General features: G+C 48.7%; 1 protein-coding gene across 2 annotated transcripts in view; it reads left to right on the top strand.

The window, feature by feature from the left end:
- PTPN3 (protein tyrosine phosphatase non-receptor type 3) overlaps positions 1–15,922 on the top strand; it is a 112,754-nt gene that overhangs the window by 1,333 nt on the left and 95,499 nt on the right. The window contains exon 1 of one of the 2 annotated variants that reach the window (XM_060609066.3): positions 13,353–13,371. The exons of the other annotated variant lie outside the window; for it this stretch is intronic. The gene's annotated coding sequence lies outside the window, so the exon portion shown is untranslated. Of the gene's footprint in view, positions 1–13,352; positions 13,372–15,922 lie in introns of those variants that run through there. 2 annotated transcript variants of the gene reach the window in all.

Genomic DNA, 15,922 nt, shown 5'->3' with positions numbered 1-15,922 from the left:
TTTAAAGGGATGATAGACACGAAGAAGTACAGGCTGCTTAGGAGGATTTCTGTTCTGAAAAGCTCCATACCCAGCTTTCCCGATTATTTATTTAGCTCAAGGTTTCTTAACGTCACCACTGTTAACATTTGAGGTTGGATAATTTTTTTGTGGTGGGGCCTGCCCAGTGCATTGCAGCATGTGTAGTAGCATCCTTGGCCTTACCCAGTAGCTTCCAGTAGCAATCCTTCTCCCTCAATTGTGCCAACCAGAAATGGCTCCAGCCATGACCAAGTGTCCCCTGGGGACCAAAATATCTCCTCTCCCCCTTCGGAACCACCCTGCACTCTATCATTAGCCTCCTTGAGTTGTTCAAGAATTTCATCTTAACCTTTGTATAGTCTCCTAGAACTGTACAGAGTGTATCCACACGCATGGACTCAATTTTTACAACTCTCTCATGAGGCTAGTGTTGGTCCCATTTTGCAAATAAGGAAATTGAGCAGCCGATGATGACACAGTATGTGGCCTGGGTGGCATATCAGGTCTTCTGCTTCCGAAGGCAGATCTTTTTCTTCTGCACCAGGCTGTCCTTTATTGTACGGAGACTTTCAAATAGATGACTTTATTGATGATTAAATCAACACGTAGATTGGAAGCTGGAAACCTTTCTGAGATTGACTAGTTGAAAATTAACAATGGTAAGCTATTATCTGACAGAGAGTAGGTCGTTCTAGTTAAATATTCTGGTTCATAGTGAGTTCCCATAAATCCCACGTACAGTTAATGGAATACCAATTTGCAGAGAATTGGCTTAGAATAAAACGTGCCTAATACCCTATTGATCCCAAATTGTCTCTGGTGGTTTGCCATCTCCTAAAGCGGACTCTTATATGTAAATTAGACATTAGCGAAGGAATGTGAAAAGGTCAAGTTACCAAAGGCATTTCTGAGTGGAGTGGCATTCCGTTCAGCAAGCATTTATTAAGCCACTTCTGTATATCTGATGCAGTGCTGGGTGGGGATGCTGAGCAAGCCTGTTGACCCCAGCAAACCCAGGATGCCTGGGGGAACTTCCCTTCGGGGAGAAAGCAGGTCTTCAGGGACAGTTGGGAAAGGACCAAGAACCTAAGTTAACACAGAGTCAAATTTGGATACATCACTGCTTGGTCACTCCAGTTTCAGAGCCCACCTTTCACATTTTTCATAGAGAAGAATTCTGGTAGCTTTTAAACCTTATTTAAGTGTCAGGAACCTGGTCAGAGACAAATCCTACCCCCGAAAGAAGTTGAGGTTCCCAGCTGGTAATTGGGATTGGGACCAACCCCTTGATTATTGACTGTGAACTGGGAGGTTTCACGTACATTGTTTAATTTTAGTGTTGTTCAGTTCCATGCTTGGCAGTTGAGGAAACTGAGCTAGCAAAGGTAGTCTGGGGCCAGGAGCAAGAGGGACGAAGGGTGACCACGGGTCCAGGCACATCAGGTATTCCATTTTCCAGAATGCACATACCCCACCCCCCATCCCCCAGGGCTCAGCTTTGGGTTTTGGAAGGAACTGTAAGACTTGGCCCCCTCCCTCCCCTCAGGGTTTGTGGTAGGTGGGGAGGGGATCTCCGACTTTGACCCTAACCCCAGAGCTCTACTTCCTACCACCAGATGGTAGTGGTTCCTGGAAAGCAGGGCCAATCTCTCTTCTTTTCCCACGTGTGTTGCAGGGGCTGGAATGCCTAAGGCACTCTGCACTTGCCCTGGCCTTGACAGACTGGAGGCAGGGCAGCCTGCTGGTGTTGCTTCCCAAGCTTGGGCTCCTCTTACTAGTTCTATTACAGACAGGCCAGGACCCGGTCAGTGTCTATACTACGCTGGTATCACAGGTGTCTCCTTTCATCCGCCTGAAAAGGGGATGAAAGCAAATGCTTTGGTAGGTCCCTGGCTAAAATCTGATCTGGTCATGGGTTCCAAGGCCCACAGATCTTGGGTCTACGTAGCTTCTGGTTGTGTGTGCACCTGAAACCACTCTCTGCCTGCAGGTGAAGACCAGCTGAGAGCACAGATTTCACAGAAAATTTAGACACTTACTGAGCTGTGTGTCAGGCCCTAGGGTTACAGAGATGAAAGCTGAACCCTTATCTTGGAAGGATGTATGGTGGATTTGGGAAGACAATGATGTGTGTGTGTGTGTGTGTGTGTGTGTGTGTGTGCGCGCGTGCGTGCGTGTGCATGCACCTGTGCATACATACTCTGTATCTTACCCATCTGTTTCACAATTGCTTTAAAAGATGATAAAGCCAGATGCAAGGGAGACCAGTGGAAGCAGCCATTCATTCTGATGGGCATCAAGGAACACCATAAGGAGTAGTTGGCATTTGAATTCAGCCTTGAGGGTAGAAAAAGATGGTATTTGGGGGGCAGACAGAACAGCAGATGCAAAGGCTCAGAGGCACAAAGAGACCTTGTGTATTTCAGGAGTGGTGACTCTTCCCCAGGTCCAGCCTCCTGACCTTGGCTAATAACAGGACCTACCTCCTGTAGTCAGGGTGCCCCCCCACGTCTGTGAGGAGGCCCAGCCTCACTCAACGCAGGGGTAAGTGTCCCCTCTTGTTCTCCCCACATAGCAGTGATGCTTGTGGGTTGTCTTGGAGGCATGAGCGCCTTCTGTCAGGTATGCCTTTGCATTTAGTTATTAAACACTGTTATGGCACTTACCAAATGCCAGGCACTGTTCTGAGTGGTTTCTAAATATTCATTTAAACCTTGGAGCAACCCTCTGGCTGTGCTTCGTACCCACCTGGGTACCAGCATCTTGGTAGGGAGGTGGGGGGAGAGCTCGTCTCACCAGTCTGTGGCCCTCTGTGGGTGATGCCCTCATCATGGTTCGGCTTCTTCTGGCTGTAGTTCACCCCAATGTGCCGGGAAACAACCGAGTCTGGGTCGTGATGGAGTACTGGCTGCCATGACCCCGTTTCCATCAGAGGGCCAGCAGGGCTCCGCTGACTACATTTTCTGAACCAAAGGCTAGGATCTGTAGTCTGAAAAAGAATGTGCTGCTTCTTTGTGTAAGCGGAGGCCTAGGAGGTGTTGTTTGGATACTGAGAGAGTGGAATTTTTGAGACATTTGTTGCTTTATGTGGAAAGTTAGGACAGAGGATTTGAAATTGGGATAGTCCTGGAAAATTCAGGTCCCATGATTTATTGTCAGGATACAGAAGCTTTTAGTAAATGTTTAAGCAATGTGTAGTTTGGAGTGGATTTTCTGTACTGAGCCTCTTGGTGCCTCAAAAGGGAATAAATAGTAACTCCTAGCCCCAGAATCGTGTTAATTCCTACCAGCCCCTTACTGGTAGGGTGAAAAAAACTGAGGCTCAGAGAGATGCAGTGAAGGATACATTGCTCCTAAGTAGGATAGCCAAGATGTGAACCCAAGTCTGTCCCTAGACAAATCAGTTAATTATAAAATGTGGATGATAATGGAACCTATTTCCTTTAAGTGGACTGTTTTAAAGGAGCTAATAAATGAAAACCCGCTAGGGCAGAATTTGGCACACAGAACAGGGTCCCTTCCCTCTGTGGGCGGGCCCCTGACCCTCCAGACAAATGCTTTGTTGGGGTATTCAGTGCCAAGAGTCACTGTGGGTGAGAAATGGCCAACCCCTAGGGCAGGGCTACAGCTCCTAGCTCTCAGAGCTCAAGGGACATTCCAAGGGGCAGGATCGAGGACCAGAAAGGGGCCATGGCCAGCTGGATGCTGTAGGATGAGAGGCACCGGGCTGACTTTGGGAGTGGGGTATGAAGACCTGACCCCCTTCCCCCCCACCTTGCGGTGAGTCAGCCTCAGTCTAGGCCCTGGGGTGCTTGTGAGAGAAGCAGCGACCATCTCCATCAACCGTCCCTTCACCCTAACCACTGGCAGGCCTGCAGAGAGGACGTGACAGTCTGAGCCCGCCTTGCTCCCGCCAGCACCCTCCCTTGGTCTGGTTATCAATACATATATGGTTGCTGTAGAAGATTGAAGTGTCAGGGGTGCCTGCGTGGCTCAGTTGGTTGAGTGGCCAACTTCGGCTCAGGTCATGATCCCGCAGTTTGTGAGTTTGAGCCCATGTCAGGCTCTGTGCTGGCAGCTTGGAGCCTGGAGCCTGCTTTGGGTTCTGTGTCTCCCTCTCTCTCTGCTCCTCCCCTGCTTGTGCTCTATCTCTCTCTGTCTCTCAAAAATAAACAAATGTTAAAAAAAAAATTTTTTTTTTTAAAAAAGAAAATTGAAGTGTCAGGGGACAGGGAAAAATCTGCGATGCCCCACCTGGAGGCTGCAGTCACCACCACTGCTGCAGCGGGCTTCTCGTGCCTTCGCACCTGCCAGCCCGTTCTCTGCAGTCACCCGGGCCTTTCAAAAACATTTCCTATTGCTCTTACAATAAAAGACGAGGGGCGCCTGGGTGGCTCAGTCGGTTAAGCATCTGATTCTTGATTTCAGCTCGGGTTATGATTGCACGGATCGTGGGTTCCAGCCCTGCGTCTGCTCCATGCTGCAGAGCCTGCTTGGGATTCTGTCTCTCTCCTCTCTCTCTCTCTCTCTGTCTGTCTGTCTCTCTCTCTCTCTCTCTCTCGAAAATAAATAAACATTTTTTAAAAAGGAATAAAAGATGAGATTAATGTTGGTGTCTCCCTCAGGCCCTGGTGGTAATGGTCCCTCTTGCCTCACCCGCCGCAGGGTCTGTGAGAGCCTGGAACCGTGCTCCTCCCCCCCCCAGTTCACTCCTGCCTTGGGTGTTAGCCCATGATTGCATCTGATTTGGGTAAAACTGCCTGCTGTTAAACGGCTCATGCCCCCGGATCTCTCTCCTTTTACACAGTTGCAATCTTGCAGTTAATTAGTGTAATTATTTGTATTAGTACCTGTCTCCCCAGCCACATGGTGACTTGACTGAGGTCAGGGTCCATTGCTTTCTTTTCAAAAAGAGAAAAAAAAAAAAAAACCTGTCTCTTAGACTTGTTTTTTTCTTTTAACTTTTTATTTTGACCTCATTCAGACATAAAGCAAAATTCTCAGAATAGAACAAAGAACTCTCCTATACCCTTCACCCAGATTCCCCAAATGTTACCATTTTATCACAGTTATTTTATTCTGTTCTCCATGTATATATGTTTTTTTTCTTCAATCACTTGAGGGTCATTTATAGAGTCTTCCTTTCCCCCAAAATACTTCAGTGTATTTCCTAAAAATAATAGCATTCTTCTATATAACTACAGCACAATTTCTAGAATCGAGAAATCATTATTGAAACAATACTGTAATCTATAGATCTTACTCAGGTTTTTGCCACTTGTCTTGATAGTGTCTTTTGTAGCAAAGAAACCCCCAGAGCATGCATTTCACAAGGTCATCCTTTTTAATCTACTTTAAACTGGGACTGTTACTCAGCCTTTCTTTGCCCTTTATGACCTTGACATTTTTGGAAAGTACAGGCCCATTATTTTATAGAATGCCCTTCAATTTGGGTCTATTTTAACTCACCCTTGTGTCCCCAGTAGCCCTGGAACATCAAATGCACTCACTAAATATTTATTGAAAGAGGAGCACATAAGACAGAAAGAGCATTCTACAGGCTTGATCTTGCTATTTTTATAACACAGCTTTCTCCCAAAAAGAGAGGCTTCATCAGGGTTTAGCGAGCCTGCTATCCCCGAAGGTGTACAAGCAGACATCGGGGTGCTGGAGAGAATGGAGCATTTAAGGAGGGGTGAGACTCAGCCCGGAGGTGTCGCCTAGTGCTCAACAGCCTTCTGTGTCTGCGACTCTAACTTTGCAGGCTTAGGGGCCCACGAGTAAAACAATGAGAATTCATCATCTAAACCAGAACATTTTGAGAATAAGAGTGAGGCTATTAATAATTGCATCTCATGAACTAGCTTCAACTGGGACTGCCCTAGGCAAATCAGGGGGTGTGGTCACCCTACCCAAGTGTGACTTTGAGGTTGAAGATCAGCCTGGAAAACCGTCTAGCACTAGGAATCCTCTGCTTACATAAAGACAGAACTAATCTTGACATTGCCTGCCTAGCCCATGTTCCTGGCTCCAGTACCTGTGGTGGTCATACCTCCTTTGCCCCTCCCCAACTTTGCTCCTGCTATACCAGTTTTGTTTTGGCCCTCCCCTCTTCTGCACCTTCCTGCCATGGGGACTACGGAGAGCCTGGAATGTCATTTACATACCCAGGGACGGAGTCTGTGATAGATGCACAAGGAGGACAAACAAACCAGCTGTGTTTCCCACTGATAAATTCTAATGGAATTTAAGAGCCAGGGTGTGTAAGTGAGGTGGGGCGGGAGACCAGAATCTCCCTAGACCTTATCTTTTTTCCCCCTGGCACCCACACTTCCACCGTCCTTCCTGCACAAACACTCACGTCCCTCTCCCAGACCCAGTCCTGAGATCAGAACCAAGTTATGGCCTTTGGCAGAGGCAGGGAAGCAGGTGGCACTGGGGACCCAGGCACAGGAGGATGAGCATTAGATGACCAGTAGGTGTAGACAGGGACTTGGATGCAGAGAAACCAGGCAGGAAACCAGTGTCTAGGGATTCCGGTAACAAGGTCAATACGGGGCCATTTATCAGGAAGCCTAGACATGTAATACTGTGTCCCTAGATACTTGGGTCAGAAGGGGCAGGCCCTGGGATCTGTATAGTACAGTTCTTTAACTCATTTTCTGCCGAGCAAAAAATACAAACCCTAACTTCCTGGATTAAAAAGTCTTGTAAGATAAAAATGTGAAGTATTGGGGATATTTTCTGGGGCATCCCAATCACGTGGACTTCATGAACACAGGCCAGTGCAGTACGGTATTTTTATGACTTATAGGCATTGGTGGCTTTAATGGCAAAGGCAGTGAGTGAGGGAGTGTTCTAGTTCTTAGAATGCAAGATATTAGCACTTAACTGAATTTTGGAAAGGTTTTCTGGTTAACTGTGATATGATGCTTTACCTGTTAAAGCCATTCTTTCTCTGACGAGGCAAGAGCACTTAGTCGGAGGTCACTGTTTATAGGACAGAATCACACAATGTCAGATCCGGAAGAGACCACGAAAGAACTGTTTCTAGCTCCCTCTTTTTATGGAAGGGAAAACAGGCCCTGAAAGGGATACGGCATGCTACATGGCACACAGGTAGTCAGTTGGAGAGCAGGACTGGTGCCAACATTTCCAACCCCAGATCTTAGGCGTGTTTTCTAGATCTCATCTAAGGATGTTTATGAGATGGACTGCATATTTCTATGGTTTTGTTAACAGAAGTTTTGTTAACGATAGACATAAGTTGCATTGGCATGAAGCAGTTATGCATTTCTGGCTCTTTTATGTGGAAGTTGCTAGGCTGATTTTTTTTTCACTTACATATCAAAAGCGACATGCATCTTCCACTGAATTTTTATAGTATAGTGTTTCTCACATTTTATCACATCAGAGTCACCTGTTAAGACCTGGGCTGCTAGGCCACGCTCCCAGAGCTTCTGGTTCAGTGAGTCTGAATCAGACTCAGGTACAGCCTGCAAACTTGCATTTCTAACAAGCTCCCAGGTGCTGCTGCTGCTCCAGAGACCAGGAACCCTCCTTTGGGGACCGCTACCTCAGACTCAATGATAGTTTCAGACAGGTGCTCTGGGCTCTGCAGCCCGCTTGTCTCCCCCCACCCTCCCCTACCGCCCCTGCCCTCCAGTCCTGCTCCCATGTTACTCCCACACCAGCCCCCCTCACCATCCCACTCCCTCCAGGTCTCCTACCTGTCGTCCTCACCTTGCCTCTCCAGAGGGTGTGAGTCTTGACCTCAGGCCTGTGGTCCTGAGATGCTCAAGTTCCATCTGGTGGGAACCCCCTCACCTTTACCACCCTCTCCTTCACCTTTCTGGCTCCTCTCTTCCTTCCTGTCCTCCAGTCTGAGAAAATGAGTGTCCTTTGCTTTGGCTCAGGCTTGCCTCTCCACTTCCAGCTGAAGGCTGTCGTCCCACCCCCCGGGGGAAGAAAGCCTTCCTGGAGCCCTGCCTCACCTTTAGGTCAGCACTCAGTTACTCTCTTCTCTTCCACTGCCAGGCCTGCTGGAGGAGTCGTCTGTGGCAGCTGAAAAAGATTTGCCCTCACTTCTCAACACAGACATACTCTTCCGTTCTGGGAGTTCCGACCTTCCATGCTGATGATGAAAGACATAATTGTTCTAAATTGCGGTAAAATGCACAGAAGTCTACGGCTCATTGGCATTAGGTGGAGTCACATTGCTGGGCTACCACGACCCCCGCACACCGCAGACGTCATCATCTTGGAAAGCTGAAACCCCATAGCCATTAAATGCTAACTTCTCAGCCCCCAGCAACCACCCTTCTACTTTCGGTCTCTGGGTATTAGATGACTAGTTCCCCAACATGCGTGGAATCCTATAGTATCTGTCATCTTGTGACTGGTTTCTCTCCCTTAGCATAATGTCCCCAAGGTTCATCTGTGTCGTAGCATGTGTTAGAATTTTTTCCTCTTTAGGGATGAATAATATTCTGTTGAATGCATATACCACATTTGGTCATTCATCTGTCAGTGGACGGTTAATTGCTTCCACCTTTTGACCATTGCAGACAATGCTGCTATGAAAAAGACATAATTTTGATTGATTGGGCCTTGCACCCTGAGGCGGGTTAAGCTTTGGATAGCAGTCTCGGCTTTATGTACTCCAGCATCCCCTCACCATGATGCTCTGCTGTCAAGACCAGGGGCTGGTTTTCATGTCTCAGCCCACTGGGTCTCCGTGCAGCTGGCTCATTGCCCCTCCTTGTTACCTGGGCTTCTGTGATGTGCTCCCACCCCCCTTTCCCTTCAGTGGCTCATCCTCTGTTTCCTTTATCCTCTGTTCTTAATCATTCTGCAGGCTTTCCTGGGTAGACTCACCTGATCCCATCATCAGGAGCTCACGGGTCTGTGTCTCCAGCCCTGGTTGGGGCGGTTTTGTTCCTATGTAGATCACATCTGAACACCTCTTCTTTGAGTGTCCCCAGGCCCCTCCTCTGCACCTTCTTCCTTAAAACTGCCCTTGCTGTAAGTGATGCATCTTCCAGCTTAGAAACCCTAGGGGCGCCTGGGTGGCTCAGTCGGTTAAGCGGCCGACTTCAGCTCAGGTCACGATCTCGCGGTCCGTGAGTTCAAGCCCCGTGTCGGGCTCTGGGCTGATGGCTCAGAGCCTGGAGCCTGCTTCCGATTCTGTGTGTCCCTCTCTCTCTCTCTGCCCCTCCCCTGTTCATGCTCTGTCTCTCTCTCTGTCTCAAAAATAAATAAAAAATGTTAAAAAAAAAAAAAAAAAAAGAAACCCTAGAGTCATCCTTCACCCCCCAACACCTGCACTGGACAGATTCTGCCCGTCACACCTCAGAAGTACCTCCTCCAACCTGCCCTCCCTCTCCACCCCTGCTAAAAGTGGGTTAGTCCCTGTGCTTCTCCCCTTTGCCTCTACTTTTGCTTCCTCCCCCTCTCCCTGGTAGGCCCCTCACACCTCTACCTCCTTCATACTGCTGCCAGAAAACGTTCTCTGGGAAAGCACTTAAGGTCACCCCATTCTGCGTGGGTTCCGTCTGGCCTTGCTTTCCCCTGTGTCCAAGCCCCAGCCCCGCACACCATATGCTCTAAGCCAGGGCTTCCCAAGCTTTAGTGTTAAGATGTAGATTCTGCTTCTAGGATGCCCAAGGTGAGCCCTACAGTCTCCATTTGTTACAAGCTCCCGGGTCGTGTTGAGACTGACCCACAGACCGTACGTGGAGAAGACTCTGGAATAGATCTGTGTTTCACAAATAAAGTTCTACCAACATATTTTCAACCTATAATGCAAGAATTTTTAAACATTGTGTTACAGTTTTAATGGTTTTTTTTTAATTAGTTAATCTTTTTTCAGTCATAACAACTGATTCACTGTTGCTGTGATTACTTGCCACGTAAAGACATTTTCAAAGACTAAGAAAGGCTTCAGTTTTTAGGAATTACCAAATAGGTCCAGGTGTGTGAACGTGCAGGCGTCACAAAAATGTTTTCGCCTTAAAGAGGTACATGCTCAGGGTCAAGGCTCCTGCTTATGAGCTTCTGCAAAGGCAGAGACTATCTCTTATTCAGCTGCACCCTCAGAATGTTGGCAGAGGGGAGGAGTCTCAGGTCTTCCTCTAAGAGTTGCTGATCGTGGAACCTGATGGTTTGATGTGCTCTGTGCACACCGGGGTTGGAAGGGGAGCCCCTGCCTCCAAGCCCTTCTGGGGAAGGTGCTTTCAACTCCAGAGGAGGGCTGAGGGCAAGCAGGCAGGGAGGTACAGACCGAGTACCGGGGAGAATCTGACTGTTCACCACACCCGAAGGGTTGGGGAAGCAAGTCTCACGAGGCAAAGAATCAGGTTTGTGGGGGTCTGCGAGACAGAAGTCAGGGAACGACGTGGCCATTTTTGACCAGCCTGCTCCAAAATGTTACCTTCCTGTCCCCTGGTAACTCTAAGCTCTGTAGTCTGTCAGTGAAGAGTTATGTGACCCGGCCTGTGCCTTCCTCTCCCACTTATTCTCCTACTTTCCCCTCCTTTTTAGGTCCCAGCCCAGTGCAGATGGGCTGCCTTGGCTGCAAGCCCCCTTCCCCGGTTTTCTCTGCGAGACTCGTTATCTCTCAGTACAGGTAGTAAGCTTGGGGTCGCCTCTGTGCCCCACTCCCACTAACTGTGTGACCCTACTTGAGCTCCTGATGTCTCAATTTTCTTATCTCTGCATGGGGAATGACAAATATCTCCGACTCACAAGGACTAGGGAAGATTCCATGATGACAAGTGCTTCTCCCAGCAGCACTTAATTACTTAGGAGCTGCTGGTTGTCAGTTGCTGCCTGCCATCTGTCCCTCTCAGTAAGCTTGACAGAAGGACCATGGTGACATTTGTCCACAGGTGGAGCCAGAGGTCTCAGCTGGAGGGAGCTGTGATGGGCAGGGTGAGGCTGAGGCAGTGCCACGCTGGGGTGGATGTGAAGGTCCGTGGAGGCGAGGAGGCGGACGCTCTGGAGGCTGGGCCTGTTGAAGGCACCCAAAGATGGCAGCTGGCAACAGTGAAAAGGGGGAAGCTGAAGACCTGGGGGAAGCTGGATTGGAGTGGGGAGCAGTGTCCCTCAGACTTTAACATGCATAAGATGCGGACCCCAGAGGTCTGAGGCAGGGCCTGAGAGATTCTGCATTTCTAACAAGCACCCAGGTGATGCTGATGCCTCTCGTCTAGAAGCCACACCTTGAGGCATTGGTGCGGAGCACGACCGCGGTAGGGAAGACGCTCGTGGAGAAGAGCGTACAGAAAAAGCAAAAGAAGCACAGTGGCACCCCTTTCTACTCAGCTCCGTGGGGGATACCTCGGAGTGGCAGGTGCACCCAGGTGTCTGCAGCATGGCAGCCAGATTGGAGTCAGCTGAGGGTGATGATGGAGGAGGGGCAGTAGGGGACCCTGAGGGCTTTGAGATAAGTATTGAGTGATTTGATTTTGTTGTTTGATACTTCATCCTTCAAGGTCTGGCTTTGCCGCAAGAATCCCCTTAGAAGCATTTTTCGTCCCAGGCTGGGCTGTGGTCACAGCCTAGACAAGGCCCCACCCAGCAGCCAGTGGCACACAGCTGTCTTCTAGCACGAACCACGCTGGAAGGCGATTATTTGATTATTCATGCATTTCTCTCTCTGAGCAGCTGATGAGTTCCAGAGAGCACGAACCCGAGACAGCCTCTTACTCACCTGAGCCCCAGCACCGGCCTTAGAGCCTGGCCGCAGGTGGGGCTCATGAGATGCCTCGGGCATTAGGGATGAATGCAGAATGTTCACGAAGGAAAAACAAAAACATGTAAATCCCTGTGACTGAAAGAGCAGGAGAAGCAAGCACTGAGCTGGAGTGGTGGGAGATTGTTGGTGTGGAGGAGGGAAGATGGTTTAAGGAGGCATCAGGATCTTAAGTAAAATGCCGGCAATGTCTTTTGAAGACAGCGTGTGGCCTCCGGAGGGCAGCTGCTGGGGATTTGGGCACCAGCTCTCAGGGAGAGTGGGACTGTGTATCTCTAAAGGAGCGGAAGATTCGACCAGGGGATAGGAATTTCAGCCAAGCAACCGTTGTGTTGATCTGAGAGCCAACACCTGCTTGTTTTTCCTTCAGGAGAGCACAGGTGCCCAGACTTAGGCAGGTAGAGGATAAAGAATTGCAGCTTCATGAGCCTGAGTAGAGCCAACAGATTGAGACTCAACACAAGGCAGGGCCACAGCACGCAGCTCCCTGTGCCCTGTAAGGTGGGGGTCCATTAGTTCCCTGGGCCTTTGGAGGCTCCCATGAGTTGAGGTCAGCCTCAGTTTCCTGATTTGGAAATGGCATCTCAGTGAGAGAGGTTCAGTAACTTGCTCGGAGCCGCAGAGATGGGAAGTGAAGGAGCAAGCCTGGGGTCTGTGGGCCTGGAGGATGTTGGGTGGGGCAGCTCAGCCCTGGAGCGGGATGGGGGGCAGTGGTTGCAGGTGTGGCTCCCAAGGCCCAAGTGCTGGGTGCCCCCCCTCCCCGGCCGCAGTGGGGTTGTGGCCAGAGGAAGAGGAAGAAGCAGGGTGAGGTGAACGCGGAAACTGGAGAGGAGGTGGCCAGAGGTTTAAGTAGTTACACACCCTGGGGGCTAATAAAATATGAGGTGACAGCACTTTTTTTTTTTTTTAACTTTTTTCAGTTTGATTTTCTTCAAATTCATTATTGCTCATTATAATTTAGGAAATACAGAAAGGTTGAAAGGATAGGAAGAAACTACCGATTGTATTTGTGGTCTTGAGTTCCTTTATAATTAATTACCTTAAATAGTGGTGTTCACTGTAGATACAGTTTCATAACCAGCCTTTTTTACTTACTATTCTGATTTAGTGATTTATTTAACCGGGCCCTCTACAGTTGGAAATTAGGTTTTTTTGGTTGCAATTCTCAGTGTGAAGTATTGCCCGGAGGACAATCCCTGCAAATGACTTTGTTTCGTGCCTGGTTGTATCTTGACAGTGGGTTCCTAGAAAAGGAATTAGACCGCCTCCCAGCATCGTTGGGATGATCTGTTCTTATCGCTGACACAGCCTTCTGAAAGTGTAGGTGTAAGCCCTGTGTACATTAGTTGTTTGTTCATTCGTTCCTGCGTGCAGTTCACAAGCATTTATTAAGCGCCTGTGGGGAAAGACTCCATTTTCCGTGGCCAGGTCAGCAGAGGAACAGCTGCCAGCATCTCTGGCTTGACTGGGATGTGTGGGAGTGTTTGATCACACACAGCGTCCCAGCCCTGCCTGCCCCAGTAAGCAGGGACAGCCTGTGGGTCCAGAAGTAAACTTGCGGGCCTCTGTGGCTGCAGGGTCCAGTCATGCTAACCGTGAGTTTGCGCTTTCCCTCTGTAATGCTTGGCGGTGTGGTAAACGCTGAGAATGGTGTTCCCCGTCTTCCCCTCTCCTCGTGCATTCCACGGATATCTATTGAGTACCTATTGAGTGCCTCATGTGGGGAGGTGTAAACGTCCCTGCCTTTTAAGGAACTACCGTTCCACCAGGAGTCAGGGTTGTGGGAATTGGGAAGAGACAACTAATATGTATTAAGTCCGACGGTAATAAATGGTAGGGAGAAATACAGAGTAAGGGAGATAAAGAGTGACAGGAAGACCTCGCTGATAGGTAACATTTGAGCAGACGCGTGGGGAGAGCTGGGTGGAGGATGTCTGAGGGAGCAAACCCTCAGCAGCGGGAACGGGCTTGGCATAACCTGGGAACGGGTGGGGGGGGGGGGCGGAGTGAGAGCAGTGAGGTGCTGTGCGAGGAGGGCAGGAGATGGTCCTCAGAGCATCAGGACATTTGGGCCTCAGGGTTCATTTTTTCATTGGGAGGCCCCGTTCACAGGGGCCGTTGCTGCCATTTGAAGTAATTCAGACTCCCCTCCTACCTTTTGGTTGCTTATCTACATAGTGGGTGATCACTGAGGCCTGTGTTCGGTGGGGGAAAACTCTGAGAGTTGAAACCCAGGCTTTGGGAAGTCACGGCCTTGGGTGGCTCTTGGGTCTTCTCATGTGTGTAATGAGGGACTTGAGCTAGGAGATTGGCGAGGAAATGATGAACTTTCCGGGGCTGGGACTCAGTTAAGCGCACTAGTTAGATCTTGGGTCATTTTCAGTTTACTGATTGGAGTAAGTGAAATTGTTGATAGATAGTTAGCTCTTAATAAGTTTGGCCTGTCATGTATTTGTTACAAGCAAGTTGCTCAGCCAGCTGTGGGTGCTTGCAGTGGTGGTAAGCAAGTGGGGTGGAGCTGGCCCCCCATACCTTACCCGTTTTCAGTCATCCATCCGTCCATCATGCAGTTTTCGAGCACCCAGTGAGTACCAGGCATGAGGCTGCCTGCACCACAGTGGTGATTTTTAGGAGACCTAGTTCTGCTTCATGAAGTTCATGGTCTAGTGCATCAGTGCTAGCTAGCTCTGCCAGAGGATCATGGTGGGGAGGGACTCTGGTCAGAAAAGCCAGGGCAGGGATGCCTGGGTGGCCCAGTTGGTTAAGCATCTGCTCTTGATTTTAGCTCGGGGTCACAATCTCACAGTTTGTGGGATCGAGCCCCAGGTCACGCTCTGTGCGGCATGGAGCCTGCTTGGGATTCTCTCTCTCCCCCTGTCTCTCTCTGTTCTTCTCCTGTGCTTGCATGGAACCTCTTTCTCTCTCTCTTTCAAAATAAATTAAGAAAAAAAAAAAAAAAAGGCCAGGGCAACCCCTGACTCACACCATATACAAAAATTAACTCAAAATGGATCAGTGACCTAAATATAAGAGCCAAAGTCATAAAATTCACGGCTGGGGGGGGGGGGTGTGGGTGGAGGGAAGAGTAAATCTTCATGACCTTGGGTTTAACAACGGGCTCTTGGTTATGATAAGAAAGCACGAAGAAAAGTAAATAAATTGTATTTCATCAAAATTAAAAATTTTTGGGGGCACCTGGGTGGCTCAGTTGGTTAAGCGTCCGACTCTTGGTTTCAGCTCAGGTCATTATCTCCCTTTTTGTGAGTCCAAACCCCTCATGGGGCTCTGCGCCTCTCTCTCGCCGCCCTCCCCTGCTTGTTCTCTCTCTCTCTCTCTCTCTCTCTCTCTCTCTCTCTCAAAATTAATTAAAAACTTTTGTACATCAAAGGACATTATCAAGAAAGAAAAGACAACCTACAGATTAGGAGAAAATACTTGCAAATCCTATATCTGGTAAGGGTTTATTCAGGAAGAAGAACTATAACTCAACAACCCAAATTAAGATAACCCAATTAAAAATATGGGCAGAGGACTTGAATAGACATGTCTCTGAAGATCTACAAGCGGCTAATAAGCACATGAAAAGATGCTCAACATCGTTAGTCATCAGGGAATTGCAAATCAAAACCGCAGTGAGCTGTCACTTCACACCTGCTGAGATGGCTATAATCAAAAAAGGATAAAAAGTATGGGTGCAGTTGTAGAGAAATTGGAACCCCTTCCATTGTCGATGGTAAGGTAAAATGGTGCAGCCTCCGTAGAAAAGTCTCGTATTCTCAAAAAGCTAAACATTGAATTGCCATGTCCCAGCAATTCCATTCCTAGGTATATACCCAAAAGAATTGAAAACAGGCTCAAATAAATGCTTGTACAGAGATGTTAATTGTGGCACTATTCACAATAGCCAAATGGGAAACAGCCCAAGCATCCAACAGACAAATAGATGGACAAAATGTGGTGTCTCTGTGCGACGGCATGTTATTCAGCCTTAAAAAGGAATGGCATTCTGGGGCTCCTGGGTGACTCAGTGGGTTAAGAGTCCGACTTCAGCTTAGGTCATGGTCTCGTGGTTCATGAGTTCGAGCCCCGCATCGGGCTCTGTGCTGACAGCTCAGAGCCTGCAGCCTGCTTCCGATTCTGTGTCTC

The sequence above is a fragment of the Panthera onca genome, chromosome D4 (assembly GCF_046562875.1).
Source record: "Panthera onca isolate mPanOnc1 chromosome D4, mPanOnc1 haplotype 2, whole genome shotgun sequence".
NCBI classification, from domain to species: Eukaryota; Metazoa; Chordata; class Mammalia; order Carnivora; family Felidae; genus Panthera; species Panthera onca.
This window is presented reverse-complemented; position numbering and strand designations above follow the sequence as displayed.